Source organism: Dasypus novemcinctus, chromosome 4, assembly GCF_030445035.2.
Source record: "Dasypus novemcinctus isolate mDasNov1 chromosome 4, mDasNov1.1.hap2, whole genome shotgun sequence".
NCBI lineage: Eukaryota > Metazoa > Chordata > Mammalia > Cingulata > Dasypodidae > Dasypus > Dasypus novemcinctus.
Window position 1 is genome coordinate 125116142 of NC_080676.1, and position 7055 is coordinate 125123196.

The window sequence follows — 7055 nt, forward strand, 5'->3', positions numbered from 1 at the left end:
GGAGAAAAGGAACAGTAAGTTCAATGGTTGTTTTCTCGACTAATAGAATTTTGTTGTTTTTATTTTGCTTAATTGCAAATAATTAAATTTCCTAAATTGTGCTTATATAACTTGCATAAATGATATAAGAATATTAACCACAGAAATTATTGCAAATACTTATGACATCTTTACAACTGTCCTAAGTGACTTATCATTTCATTGAAATTTTAATAATTATTTTTCCTTATTTACTCATATTATTTAATCAGGGGGACAAACCCAGAAAGGTCAAGTGACCTGTTCAAATGTACACAGCTTGCGAGCATGTATTACATAAAAATAACCTAAATTATATAAGGGCATTCTTAATGATTGTTTAGTTTATATGTTCTGTTTTGCTTTGTTGATTGTTTAATTTTTGCTAGTTTTTCCAAACTTCATCTCTATATTTTAATAACATGAATAGTATACTTTAAAGGTTAACAAAGTTTATTCTTCATTGTCAACCTCTAGAGTCACAGGCAAAATTCAAAGTAATGTCTGTCTGATATAAGATATAATTGCTTTCTTCTTAACCACTTTTCAAGATTCTAATGATGTAATCTCTAGACTCCTCAAATCATTCAAAATTTAATTTGGCTTCCAAAACCAAATACAACACATAGTTTGCATGATAGAAGGGCATTCTTACTTTTTTTAAGCTTCCTTTACATACCATTTAATTTATACAAAGTGAATAATAAATGGCTTTTAGTGTAATCACAATTATATTGTGAATATATCATATGAATATATCTCAATAAAACTGCTTTTAAAAACTTCCTTTAAGTTTGTGTATATAAATACATATGTATGTATGTGCATATATATATGTATATACACATATATAGTTTTATATGTATATGTTTAAATCTCCATTTTGGAAGAATGCACGTTTTATTATATGAAGGCTTCTGTGTGTATTTTTGGATGTGAGTTTTAAAAAGCCAAATATCCTTTATTTGGAGATTTTTGCATTGTATTCTTGGCTGAAGTTCAAAAGGTTGCAGAGTTTGGGAAGAATGAATTTTACCAGAATACAATTGTTTGCGATACTAGGAGAATTCTCAGAGAGAACTATGGGATGCTGAAATTTCCAAAAATGTCAAACATAGGAAACACTTGATTGAGTTTCATAGGGTGCAATTTCAAAGTTAAATACCTAATCTTTCTCTTGATTTCTCTATTGACTACGTATTCTATAGATATTGAACCCACAAGAAAAGATGAAATGAAGAACAGGATTTATGTAACAGATATATTTGTTTAGAGTAATTTAGAATAAAAATTTTTAAAACATAATTTTAAAATAAATAAAAATGCTATAATATTGGTCATGGTGATGGATGCACAACACCATGATTATACCAGAACCCATTGGATGTACACTTTGGATGGGTTGCATGGTATATAAATATATCTCAATAAAATTGATTTAAGAAATGGAAAATGAAATTATAGTCAAGGTTAGGCAAGATTTGGTGGATCAATCCATAAAGTTTTTAAAAGTCTCAATAACAAATAATATACTAATTCAAAGCTAAAGTTTGGTTCTGTTTATTAAAGTGACCAATTTTCTTAAATTATTAATCTAATTTTAATAAATAGTTTTTCCCTGAATAATCAATGTGAAAAATAGAAAGTCTATGTTTTACCAGAATGGCTTCTGTATTTTATATTAATTTTGTCAAGTCCTTGGTAGTTTAAGGAAAACAAGTCTTTTAACTTTTAAAAGAACATAATGTTCAAACCTGACAATTTTTAAGATTTTCCTTTCTCAAGGTCAAACATGAAATGATATCTTTTTATTTAGAACTGTTATAAAAGATTTCTTTTTTCACCTTGTAAAAGAGAGGTGCTAAAATAGTTAAATTCATTTAATATGTTATGAATTATACAAGAAATTCTATCCAATTAAAAGAGATTTTCTAACCTTATGTTAATTAAATTTGCATGGGTGAAATAGTCATCTAAGTATTTAAAGACCAAAATTCCTAGAAAGATTTAGAAAACACATTGTAAACGTTCTTGGAGCTGTTCTTTGAGAGCTGAGAAAATTTTGAGAGAGGAAGAAGGAGAAAGAGGAGCCTTTTCTTTTTTTCAGTAGAAATGATAAATGCTGTTATAGAGCTATCGTATAAACTAAGACCAACTAAATTCAAATTTTTGTGGTTAAAATACTAAAGACAGGCTTCATGAAGGAGGTTTTGTGTTACAATGTAAACTGGGTTTTTAGTAATTCAAATAAGACTGATACAGGAGGACTGGAGCAGAGAGAAAGCCTAAAACTATTTCTTAAATCAGATACAATAGCAGAAATAATAGGAACAGGGTGGCCTGAAACAGTTAGGTGTCCAATCTAGGTAAATAGTGCTTCATCCTGGAGCCAGTGTGGACTGAATGTGAATCAAGTCCTCTAGTGATGCAATTGGGCTCTAAGTTTCTGTATGTCGAATTGCCAGAATGTATTCAATCTTATAACTGTTTTCAGTACCCCCTATGATATCCATTCACTGGATCCCAACAGCTAAGATTCAATTTACTACCTTCATTTATTTCACTGAGCAAAAATATATTGACTCACTGCTATGTAATAAACATTATTCATTAGTAAAGAAAACATGATTCTACTCTCACGAAGTGACTTTCTAAGGTGAGGAGGACATAAATTGTAAATGTCAGGTGGTAGCAAGTGCTATAAAGAAAGGTAAACTGGAGTAACATGGTAGAAGACGGAACTGTAAAGCATAAAAGGCAATTTTATATACGATGTAGGGAGGCCTGTCTGATAAAATGAAATAAAATAGCCCGACTGAATGAATCCATGAAGCAAGCAATCTGCTTGGCAAAGAATATTCTAAGGAGAGAGAAAAGAAGACAAAACCTATTGGATGACTGTGAATATAGAGGGCAGTAGCAATGTTGGGAAATAACCTTAGAGAGGCAAGCATGGGACAAAGGCCTTTCCTGCACTGTGATCCTGGACAACACTATTCTTCATCAGCAAACAGAAATAGTGGTAGCTACTAAAAATAAAGGTGAAGGAAAATGATTTTATTAAGATCAATAAATTTACTAAGCATTGTGAATTATGATAGAACCTATTTTCAAGTTTTTCCTAACATATCTGGCAGACTTAGTGAAGATATGATGGGATGATATATTACTTTTAATTCCATGATCACTACTGCATCACTGTCCACATTCAATTAAAAACATCAAAAAAAGTATAAATTGTGTGTTTTCTTCCCTTGGACACTGAAAGCTTGAATCACAATGAGTTATTAAAAAGATAAAAACACACATTATGTAGTTAATGCTACTTTATCTCTGGGATGTTTTTCAAAAAAAAGAGAACAATTTAGGATATGGAAGCTAACAGAGGGGCCTAATAAATTTCCATGTCCATAAGAATCATATTTTCAGAATATAATAGCATATTTTTGAAGTGTAAAAATCATGTTATACATTTGAAAGGTAGTGAAATAAAAAAAACAGAAAAAAAACTTTTAAAAATTACCGCCATTTTTAAATTTTCCATGCCTGTGATATTCTATTAGCTTAGATTTTTTTGTTTGTTGGTTGGTTTTTTTGAGGTACTGGGACCAGGGATTGAACATAGGACCAACATATGGGGGAAACCAGCACTCAAACACTAAGCCACATCGGCTCCCCTGAGTTGTTTTTTTTCATTTGTTTACTTTTTGCTTCTTTTTGTTTTTAGGAGGCACAGGGCTACCAAACCTGGAGCCTCCTATGTGGGAAGTAGGGATTCAAACATTTGAGCCACATTCACTCCATGCTTAGATGTTTTTATATCTAAATATATAAAAATATTCAATATTGACCTTTATTGACACTAAATTAAGCAAATACTAAAAAACAAGGATACATATAAATATTTAGTAATGGAATGGATGATCTTAGCATTGTTTTTTAAAATATCAAGTAGTTATTCATACAATAAATATTCAGTAATAGGTAAATACAAAAATAACATATCTATGTGATGGGCAATAGGCTAGGAAAAAAAAACTTTGGTGAACAGTTATTGATATGGAGATATTTTAACATATTGTTAAGAAATATAGCCATTTAAAATATGTATAGTAGAATTCCGTTCTATTCATATATATATATATACTCTAGGCTTTAAATGTTCATATATATGCATATACAGTATATGTGTGCTTCTGTGTGTATAGTAATAAATTTCCTATTAATCAAGAGCTTCATAAAAAGTATTTTCTTAATTTAGCCAACACAGTGAGTCTAAGTCTCCTAACTATGAATTTGGGCTGGCTTAGCGACTGCTTTCACCAACAGAACATAGCCGAGGAGACACTAGGACAGTTTCCCCTTCAAGACATATTCAGTGACCACTTTCTATCTCCTGGAACACTTGCTGTGGGGAACAATAGCTTCGATGTATGAAGTTCTATAGCTCTGAGACCTCCATGTTATGAGACGCCATGTTACAAGCAAGCCATGTAGAGAAGTCCTGAAGGATGAGATGACATTTAGAGAGACCAAAAGGCTCTGAGGTACCATGTTCATGAGTTAAGAAGGCGTCTCAGAAGCGAATCCTACAGCCCTAGACACCTTAACCCATCCAAGAGGATGAGAGGTAAGATGCTTTGCTGAACACTTCTTAAATTCCTGACCCACAAAATCATAAATGTAAGACAACATTTTAAACCACCAAATTTGGGGAAATGTTTGTGCAGTAGTAGCCACACACACCAGGTGTGAGATTAATTTGCATGGTCTTAACATCTTTTACATGTTTATTTGCCATTTGTATTTCCTCTTCAGTAAATTTGTTATTCACACCTTTTGACCATTTTACTACTAGGTTGCTTTTCTCCCTGAATCTTTAGCATTCTCAGGGGAATTGCTTTTATAATAAACTATGGCTCATCATCATTTTTCTATGCATGATGCATTTTCCTGTATTTAGGTAGTTATTATTATACTTTTAACAATATAATAAGCACCCATCAACACACCACATGAAACAAAAGCTGAGTCTGACTATAGCCTAAGTTTAACTAAATTAATTTACTCTACCATATATTACTAGTGTGACCATTACCTTGTATATCATGTGTATGATTCTTTTGCTTTGTTTTATATAGTTGTGTCATATCTATATGAAATTTTAAACAGTATTTTTATTTTAGCTGCTTTTAACTTTATAAAGTATATCATAGCATATTTGATCTTCCATTGAATGAGTATAACTAGGTCATATTGTGGAAATAGATTATCATATATTCTCAAATAGGACCTGCCAAAGGGTGTTGATTTCATTATGCTATGTGCCTTGTTTCTGGTGTCCAGGCATCCCTAGAGCCCTTGGGAGCACTCTTGTTTGAGGCTTTGTTTACCCTGTCAGTTAGTGAAATCTGCTTGAAACCTATGTAATTGTAACCTATGGAACAACCTCCCAACTCACTTTGAAAAGCTCTTACCCATAAAAACTCTTTTTTTTAAGTTTAATGTTTCCCCTTTTGCTCAAGGTATTTTTCCAAATGTATCACTGATTATCATTTGGTAATAATCTCTTGGTGTGAGGGAGGCTTATTCCTGGGAGTTATGCCCCATGTCAGAGAGAAGGTAGTCAGTTCATTTGCTGAGTTTGACTTAGAGAAGGGTTACATTTCAGTAACAAGGAGGTTTTTAGGAGGTAACTTTAGACATGATTATAATTAGTCTAAGTTTTGGTGTTAAAGGAATAAGGTTTATAAGTAAAGATAGTCAGACCAAGGATTTATAATTATCAAAAATTTTTGGAAGGACCCCTGAATAGACAAAATATTTTTAAAAAGAAGAACAAAGTAGGAGAAATTTCATTTCCTGACTTTAAAGCATATTATGTAGCTACAGTGGTAAAAACAGCATGGTAGTGGCATAAAGACAGATTATTAACCAATGCAATTATACTAAGAACACATGAATAGATCCTCATATCTACAGTCAAGTAATTTCTGAAAAGGCTGGCAAGCCCTCCAAGCTGGGCCAGAACAGTCTATTCAAAAAATGGTGCTGGAAAAGAAAGAGGACCCCTATCTCACTCCTTATACAAAAATTAACTCAAAAAGGATCAAGAACCTAAATATAAAAGTGACAACCATAAAACTCCTAGCAGAAAATGTAGGAAAACATCTTCAAAATCTTATGGTAGGCCACAGGTTCTTAAACCTTTCACACAAACCACAGGCAACAAAAGAAAAAATAGAAAAATGGGACCTCCTCAAAATTAAACACTTTTTGCATCTCAAACGACTTTGTCAAAATGGTTAAAATGCAGCAACTCAATGGGAAAAAGTATTTGGAAATGACATTATCTGATAAGGATTGAATATCCAAGATACATAAAGAGATACTACAACTCAACAGTAAAAAGACGAAATGCCCAATTAAAAAATGGGGAAAAGATTTGAAAAGACAATTTCCCAAATGAGAAATATAAATGGGGAAAAAACACATGAAAAAAATCTTCCACATAACTAGTGATTATGGAAATGCAAATCAAACCTGCAATGAGATATCATTTCACACTTATTAGAATGGCCAGTATTAAAACTGTAAATTTTGGAGAGGATGTGGAGAGATAGGAACACTTATTCACTATTGGTGGGAATATAGACTGGTACAACCACTATGGAGGACTGTTTGGCAGTTCCTAAAGAAGTGGGATATAGATTTGCTACATGACCCGGTAACACCACTACTGGGTATATACCCTGAAGAACTGAGAGCAGTGGCAAGAACAGATACCTGCATACTGATGTTCATAGTGGCATTATTCACAATTGCTAAAAGCTAGAAACAACTCAGATGTCTATCAGCCAATGAATGGATAAATAAATTGTGGTGTATACACATGATGGAATGTTATGCAGTTCTAAGAGGACATGAAATCATGAAGCATATACAACATGGATGAATCAAGAGGACATTATGTTGAGTGAAGTAAGCCAGAAACAAAAGGACAAATACTATATGATTGCACTATTATGAACTAAATA